Below are 9,489 nucleotides of genomic sequence, written 5' to 3' on the forward strand. Positions count from 1 at the left end.
TTAAATTGTAACGCTCTTTTGAAGCGGCAACTATGTAAACAGTACCCCCCCCCCCCCCCGAGGTCTGAGAGCTGCAGATGGAGGTCAGAGTGAACACGTGAAGGACGCTCTATATTGCTCCGTCTCTCCTCCTCACCTGTCCTTCTCTTCCCCAGCTTCCTGCTGCCCCCCCCCCTCACTCTGTGCTCATTTTCTCCCGTTAACCCCGTTTCGCTCCCTCTTTCTCCCATTTCTCTGCGTTTCCTATCAATCAAGATGTCCCGTTACTACTTCTCCTCCCTCCCTCCCTCCCCCCTTGTCACACCCAAATTCATCCTCTTGTCACCGCGGCCTGTATGCACACACACACACACACACACACACACACACACACACACACACACACACACACGGCGTCTCTGAATCATCGCAGCACATTGGCTCTTTGAATGACTGCCCTTCATAGAAAGACAGATTGATAGATGAATGGGGGGGGAATAAACGGCTTGATGGGCGGATGAGTGTGTGTGTGTGTGTGTGTGTGTGTGTGTGTGAATGTGTGTGTGTGTGTGTGTGTGTGTGTGTGTGTGTGTGTGTGTGGATGGATGGGTGAATATGTTGGATAAATGGGCGGGTTGAATGGGTGACTCATGACATCCTGATCATTTACACAAATCTGCAAATAGGCTCCGAGATGAGATGAGCGTTCATGCCCCCCCCCCGGGTATTTACTTCCTGCAGCGTCAACTGTACCAACTGAATCTTAATGTTTTAATACATATGTCATGATGGCTGCTGCTCGTCTGCCGGCGACTTCTTAACACTCACAATAAAGTTGTTTGATTTTGTATTACTTCATATCATCACAGGAGGGTTTTTTTCTTCGTCAAGCTTCAACCAAGAGTCATTTAATTGATTTGGGAAACACCAAAGTTCATAAGATAATCAATACCAACACACCAGCGCTGTTGAGTGCTAACGATGAGGCGGATCAATGTTATTGACTCGGTCCTCTTGATGTCGGTTGATTGTTTGTTTGGGACTGTTGGTCAGACAACGATTATACAGACTCAACCGTTCACAGGCAATCAGAGGACGATCTACATCCAATGGAGCGCAACCATTAGTCCAGTCATCAATTCATCGGCTGGCAGGAAAATAACAACTCTGTTTCTTTAAACAACAAAGATCGGATTTCTCCTTGAATGTGGACGCGCTGCCTCTTCTGTGATGAAACAACACGTCCGTCGACAGTTACAACCGTCTTTCTCACATTGTACACTTTATTGATAAATCAAGAAGACGATTGTTAGCTGCAGCGCTACATCGAACCGTGGTTTCAACACTTTAACTGTGTTCTTCTTTCACCTCACGAAGACGACACGGACGTGTTTAAGCCGTCCCTCAGCGTCTGCCTCTCCGTCGATGGAACTCTTTACAGAAGCTGTTGCCTCGTCCCGACGCGTAGAAGGTGTGAAACCTGAAGCCTGAGAGGGGTGAGCACGTGTGTTGACATGAACAGCCTGCTGTACACACACCACCGTGTGTGTACACACACACACACACACACACACACACCGGGGTGGATTCTCAATAGGTGACTTTGTTCCTGGCTTGCAGTCAAACACACACACACACACACACAGTGTGTGAAGTGGTCCTGGTGGCGTTTGACTGTGAGATTTAACATGCCAGCTCCTCTCAACTCGTTCCACTGACCTGCTGTATTTGTCTCCAGTTGACACTTTAAAAGCTGTCGGCCAGGTGGAAGGACTGTTTGTCTGAGTACACACAAACACACACACACACACACACACACACACACACACACACACACACACACACACACACACACACACACACACACACACACACACACACACACACACACACACACACACACACACGTGATGCTTGAAGAGTCATTTCTCACGTCCTCTCGAGTCTCTTCCACATGTCTGAAGTCACTCTGCTCTGGCTGCTCTGGCGTTGTACATGCGTCTTAAATGCAGATCCTCTCACGAGCTCTCACACACGGTGTCGGACAGGAAGTTGTCAAGAAAGTAACACCAGATATTAAGAGAATATTTGTGAATGTCTGCGCTTTTCTTTTATTATCTTGGCCTGAATGAACGTAACTACTGAAAAAAAGAAAGCCCCCCCCCCCCCCCCCGCTCAGCGTGCCAGACCATGTCTCCACGGTGACGGGGCTCTGGCATCGTGTTTGTGGTGAAGCAGAATTCTTCACGGACCGCCGAGCGACTCCATGCGGGTCTCAAAGAGCCGACTCGACATCATTATGAAGACCTGCTGTACAACACCAGGATCACTAACCTTCTACAGCACTCAGTAGTACAGTACAGTACAGTACACTATGATAACTACAATACCAGTGTCCGTGGTGGGATTCCTTCATGTTTGATTAGGAAAACCTAAACGGTTTGACGAGAGAAGTTATTTATACTTTTGTTCAGACTGTTGTAAGATTACACGGCTCCATCTTAATGCGGTGTTCATAGAGCTTTTCACGAGTAAGCGGTTTCTGCGGTGCCGCTAACCAACGGAATGGAAGAACAAATGGTGTGTTGGCGTCATCAGGAGGCGAGCTAGTTAGCGTTAGCTGTTAGCAGCCGGGCGGGCAGCGCAGTCCTACGTGGAGCTAACGGCTAACGTTAACGGAGATCACATGGAGTTACATTGTGATGCGTTCAAGCTCTAGCCGGTAAAAAATGACCATTGAGGCGAATACATATTAAAGAGTCATCATGATGTGTTCAAATGTAATCCTGTAAAATGAAGTTCTTTTGCCAAGAAAGTCCTACCTCCCAACACGAGCAGCTTATAATCGATCATTTAAATGTGATAAGTTCTAAGTTGTTCCGTCTTATTTTCTCTTCTGTGTATTTACTTTCATTTAGTGAAAGTATTTTTACTCGACAACTCGATCAGGAGTAAAAGCCTCGCTGAGTGTGGAACAGTTCACAGCATGTGTCTCGAGTGAAGTGGAACCACAACGAGCTCGTCTCACAGGAGGACGGTTCTGGCGCGGCGCTGGAATTCCTCCACGGTCGACCGGGCGACTCACGGCGCCATTTGGCTCCGTGTCCACAAGGCTAACCAGCCAACACGCCGGGGCTAATAAAGCTGTGCACTGATCAGCAGCTAATGCCCCAGAACTAATGACCGCTCCACACACGGGTTCTCCCTCCCAGATCAGTGTGTGACACACACACACACACGGGTGATGTCGGCGTCTTACAGTCACATGTGCTGCAACCGGACAACAAGAGAAAAGCTTGACGGAATAACGAGCAAAAAGTAAGAACAGGAACATGTGGGAAGTCTACAAACTCAAAAGGAAAGAAGTTTTAAACTGAAGGAGAAGAACCCAAAGGCTCGATGGAGGAGTTGAGTCGAGGTACAATCCAAAGACGTTCTCAGCAGTTAAAGCAATGATGCAATGTACTGATGACTAAAGGTACTGGTCAATGGGCCCCTGGGCCACAGCTTCTGTGTGAAGTTAATGAGAACATGTATTGTTCAGTATTCACAAAGAGACGACAAAACGAGTGTCGACCAAAAACAGACGCAAAACGACGACATGGAGATACAACATGACCACAACAAGAACCACACCAACAACCAACAAGAAACATAATGCGACCAAAAAGAGACCACAACACATCTCGTATAATCTGCGTTGATCTTCGTTCGGAGGGGTGGGGCCCATTGTGTCCAGTGAGTCCATGAACGCACCCAACAAAGAGGAACGTGGTCCCACATCCTGCAGCACAAACACTAAACTGGGTTGAAAGATATATGTGAAAAGCAGACGTGTTGTGACGCTCCCTTTATCCTTAAAGCTCGAGTAATGAACAACATCTGAGGACCGTAGTGCTGCTGGAGCACGTTACACATTCAGGGTTCGGTCTGTTCACGCAATAACTAAAGACAGCTTTGTGTGATGATGATTCGTTACCAGAATTATAAATCAGTCTGAAACATTCGGTTGGTTGGATGGTTTCAGTGCCGACTGTCTCAGGAGTACAGGACTGATGTGGATCCAGGCTGACAAAACGAAAGGAGGAGAAAGAAAGTGTGAACTCTGATGGGCGTAAACGTTTATAAAGTTCGAGGTTTCTCCCCGTGTGTGAAGCTTAAATTCGGCACATCGGGCTGGTCCTTCTTCCGTTACCGCTGGTCGCTGACTGTGATGTTCAACGCGGCCGCTTCCTCAGGTGTTCGCGTGACGACTGGCCAACGCGTGAGTGAAGACAGCAGCTGGAGACTGAAAGCAGAACCAGAGGGAGTCACAGCTCATGGCGGGAGCTGCTGTAGATTGGGATCATTGGATGCTCTGGTTACACATTCTCACCGGCCTGTATTTTAACACCACGCTGAAACCATGACAACAGCTGAGAGACTTCACCTCCGGCCCGATTTACACTCGGAGACCGTCCGATGGACGTCATCGCCCAGAGACAGTCTTTAAAAAGAGAAAGGGGGAGAGAGAGTGGGAGAGTCTAAAGCGTCTAAAGCTCACCTCCCAATGTGATCAAGTGGGCTTATTCCACAGCACGCACACCTGATTCTTTCTTTCCCTTCCAGAGCAGGAAGTAAAACAAAAGCTGTTGCGTGATGTCTGAGCGTGCAGTCTGCCTTTTCACGAACATCATGTTTTGCCAAGATGGAAATGGGATAAAACCACAGCTGCTGTTGGATAAAAGAAGAAGCGTGTGAACAGCCGGGTGAGCAGAGTGATTGGTGTCTTTTCTGTAAACGTTTAATGGCTTACTTATTAAAATATGATGCGCGTTTCAAACATTCACATTTAGAATCTTTTTTCATGCATTTGTGCACCGTCTACTTCCTGGAGTTGGTGTTCACTCGTATTGGACGCAGCAGACAGGAGGAGGCGGGGCTTACCTCCACGTAGACGCCAACGTTTCACCAACCAAACAATCGCTGCTGCTCTGTACGAGGCGCTGCGTTCACTGTATCTAGCCACAGCGCTGCAATAAACAAACAGAAAGGGTGATGAAATAACTACACAATGATTAAATAATAAAGATTTGTAGAAAGACATTTTGTGCGGTCCGTCTGCAACGCGGCAAGCGAAACACTCTGAATGGAGTTTGGGTCGATCAGCGCTAGGCTACGCTAACATTGTAGCTGCTCCGTCAACACTTAAAATAACAGAATCTAGGCACCGTGGACAGTCTGTGGTTGGTGTCAGTGAAGACAGGAAGAGAATCTCAACAAAGTTTTGAAATATCTCAACAGAGAATCCATGTTTTAAGTGGATAAAGGGTCGCTTGCTGTCTGGGCTTCTCCGGGGTCGTCTCAGGCTGGAAGTATACTCAGCACATTTCAGGATTATAGAAGCTTTAAGTGGAGAGGGGAAAGAAGCCAAGACAAAACCAAAGCGGAGTTCCAGGGTTTCCTCACAAAACCACAGAACAGACCCATCGACTTTGTTTTCCTCCTCGAACACACAGCACATGCAAAGTGTGTGTGTGTGTGTGTGTGTGTGTGAGAGACATCTCCAGCGTTCAATAGCTGTTAAGCTGATCAACACGTTGAAAACATTGGCTGCAGCGACAGCTCGAGTTAATCTGAACCTCTTCAGCCCACAAGAACAGCTTTTTCACTGAAGACTGAGGCGCCTTTCAGAGGCGAGCTCTGCTGGTGTTGACCCTTTGATACATTAACACGCGCACACACACACACACACACACTGTAGCACAGGATGTACACAGAATAGAGTACACACACTCGCAAATGCACAGTGTTTACTCTAAAGGTTACTGAGATCTCTTCTGTACAAACCATAGAGGACACTGCACCTCCTTTCATTGCGGTGAGCAGCATTTCTCACCTCTTGGTGTTATTACAGCTCTTCTACTACACAACAGATGATTCCAGTGTGTGTGTGTGTGTGTGTGTGTGTGTGTGTGTGCTCTGCAAAACACAAGATGAGGTTATTTACTGCAAACTGTCTGGGACACTAATCTGCTATTTAATCCTTTTTTTCAGGGTACAGGTCTTTAAAGCTGCATTCTCTCTAGTGTCCACCAGGGGGCGACTCCTCTGGTTGTATAGAAGTCTATAGAAAATGACTCTACTTCTCTCTTGATTTATTACCTCAGTAAACATTGTAAACATGAGTTTATGTCTCAATCTCTAGTTTCAAGTCTTCTTCAATACAGCATGATGTTCATTTAGTACATTATGGTTCATTTAGAGTCACACAGACCATAAAGCAGGGGATGCTTTAGGTCTTGTTGTACGTTATACGTCTTGCTGTACGTTACACGTCTTGTTGTACGTTACACGTCTTGCTGTACGTTACACGTCTTGCTGTACGTTACACGTCTTGCTGTACGTTACACGTCTTGTTGTACGTTATACGTCTTGCTGTACGTTACACGTCTTGTACGTTACACGTCTTGTTGGACGTTATACGTCTTGTTGGACGTTATACGTCTTGCTGTACGTTATACGTCTTGTTGTACATTATACGTCTTGCTGTACGTTACACGTCTTGTTGTACGTTATACATCTTGCTGTACGTTACACGTCTTGTTGTACGTTATACGTCTTGTTGGACGTTACACGTCTTGTTGTACGTTATACGTCTTGTTGTACGTTATACGTCTTGTTGTACGTTATACGTCTTGTTGGACGTTACACGTCTTGTTGTACATTATACGTCTTGTTGGACGTTACACGTCTTGTTGTATGTTATACGTCTTGTTGTACGTTATACGTCTTGCTGTACGTTACACGTCTTGTTGTACGTTACACGTCTTGTTGTACGTTACACGTCTTGTTGGACGTTATACGTCTTGTTGGACGTTATACGTCTTGCTGTACGTTATACGTCTTGTACGTTACACGTCTTGTTGTACGTTATACGTCTTGCTGTACGTTACACGTCTTGTTGTACGTTATACGTCTTGTTGTACGTTACACGTCTTGTTGTACGTTACACGTCTTGTTGTACGTTACACGTCTTGTTGTACGTTATACGTCTTGTTGTACGTTACACGTCTTGTTGGACGTTATACGTCTTGTTGTACGTTACACGTCTTGTTGTACGTTATACGTCTTGTTGTACGTTACACGTCTTGTTGGACGTTATACGTCTTGTTGTACGTTACACGTCTTGTTGTACGTTATACGTCTTGTTGTACGTTACACGTCTTGTTGGACGTTATACGTCTTGTTGTACGTTACACGTCTTGTTGTACGTTACACGTCTTGTTGGACGTTATACGTCTTGTTGTACGTTACACGTCTTGTTGTACGTTATACGTCTTGTTGTACGTTACACGTCTTGTTGGACGTTACACGTCTTGTTGTACGTTACACGTCTTGTTGGACGTTACACGTCTTGTTGTACGTTACACGTCTTGTTGGACGTTACACGTCTTGTTGTACGTTACACGTCTTGTTGGACGTTACACGTCTTGTTGTACATTATACGTCTTGTTGGACGTTACACGTCTTGTTGTATGTTATACGTCTTGTTGTACGTTATACGTCTTGCTGTACGTTACACGTCTTGTTGTACGTTACACGTCTTGTTGTACGTTACACGTCTTGTTGGACGTTACACGTCTTGTTGGACGTTATACGTCTTGCTGTACGTTATACGTCTTGTACGTTACACGTCTTGTTGTACGTTACACGTCTTGTTGTACGTTACACGTCTTGTTGTACGTTACACGTCTTGTTGGACGTTACACGTCTTGTTGGACGTTATACGTCTTGCTGTACGTTATACGTCTTGTACGTTACACGTCTTGTTGTACGTTACACGTCTTGTTGTACGTTACACGTCTTGTTGTACGTTACACGTCTTGCTGTACGTTACACGTCTTGTTGTACGTTATACGTCTTGTTGTACGTTATACGTCTTGCTGTACGTTATACGTCTTGTACGTTACACGTCTTGTTGTACGTTACACGTCTTGTTGTACGTTACACGTCTTGTTGTACGTTACACGTCTTGCTGTACGTTACACGTCTTGTTGTACGTTATACGTCTTGTTGTACGTTATACGTCTTGTTGTACGTTATACGTCTTGTTGTACGTTATACGTCTTGTTGTACGTTACACGTCTTGTTGGACGTTACACGTCTTGTTGTACATTATACGTCTTGTTGGACGTTACACGTCTTGTTGTATGTTATACGTCTTGTTGTACGTTATACGTCTTGCTGTACGTTACACGTCTTGTTGTACGTTACACGTCTTGTTGTACGTTACACGTCTTGTTGGACGTTACACGTCTTGTTGGACGTTATACATCTTGCTGTACGTTATACGTCTTGTACGTTACACGTCTTGTTGTACGTTACACGTCTTGTTGTACGTTACACGTCTTGTTGGACGTTACACGTCTTGTTGGACGTTATACGTCTTGCTGTACGTTATACGTCTTGTACGTTACACGTCTTGTTGTACGTTACACGTCTTGTTGTACGTTACACGTCTTGTTGTACGTTACACGTCTTGTTGTACGTTACACGTCTTGCTGTACGTTACACGTCTTGTTGTACGTTATACGTCTTGCTGTACGTTACACGTCTTGTTGTACGTTATACGTCTTGTTGTACGTTACACGTCTTGCTGTACGTTACACGTCTTGCTGTACGTTATACGTCTTGCTGTACATTACACGTCTTGCTGTACGTTACACGTCTTGCTCTAAGGAACATCAGTGGTTGTTGAGCCACATCGATACAAGAACTCATACATAAACTGGGTTTTTAACTAAAACGAAACTAAGAAGTCCTAAACGGAAATTACATTAAATCTCTTTTCTTTTTTTTTAAATGAACAGAAACTATATTTCCTTGAAAGATAAAAAGGCAAATGCAAAAAATGTTCGCCCAAAATCGTGACCACAGAAACTGAGCGGACCGACCCGTCCAGCAGGTGGCGCTGTGCATCGGACACTAAAGGTTCAACATTAAGGCGTTCCTGTGTGTTCTACGCTGACACTTTGTGGCTGAGCCCTCACAGAGAGAAGTCACAGCTACTGTACAACTACACGAGGGAAAACTGAACTCTTCTGTACAACTTAAAACGAGCAAACTGACTAAAACTAAACTGAAAAGTCAAAACGAAAAATAAAAACACACGCGTGGTGCACACACACACACCTAAGTGAACAAACTAGCAGCACGGCGCAGAAGCAAACACACACATGCCCATATCATCCTCATCCTCATCCTCACCCTCACCCCATCAGTGGAGGTGGTTCCTGCTGCTGTGAAGGGAAACAAACACTGTTCTCTGTGTAGAGGATTAAAGACAGCTCGTCTACAAAGCACACCAGTCGTATCAACATGACGCCTGTTCACACACACACACTCACACACACGTGTGTTCAGCTGCCGGCCCATAGCGACGTCACCAAGGACCGAGAAGAATGAACGACAGGACGGGATGCCTGCGAGGAGAGGTATTGATTAGCATCCATAGAGGGTGATGGGAAA

General features: G+C 45.6%; 1 protein-coding gene across 2 annotated transcripts in view; it reads right to left on the reverse strand.

The window, feature by feature from the left end:
- The window catches only part of dag1 (dystroglycan 1), a 42,542-nt gene that overhangs the window by 31,988 nt on the left and 1,065 nt on the right, over positions 1-9,489 (reverse strand). Inside the window, exon 2 of one of the 2 annotated variants that reach the window (XM_079265866.1) lies at positions 4,906-4,991. The exons of the other annotated variant lie outside the window; for it this stretch is intronic. The gene's annotated coding sequence lies outside the window, so the exon portion shown is untranslated. The remainder of the gene's footprint in view (positions 1-4,905; positions 4,992-9,489) is intronic. 2 annotated transcript variants of the gene reach the window in all.

Source organism: Melanostigma gelatinosum, assembly GCF_949748355.1.
Source record: "Melanostigma gelatinosum genome assembly, chromosome: 3".
NCBI lineage: Eukaryota > Metazoa > Chordata > Actinopteri > Perciformes > Zoarcidae > Melanostigma > Melanostigma gelatinosum.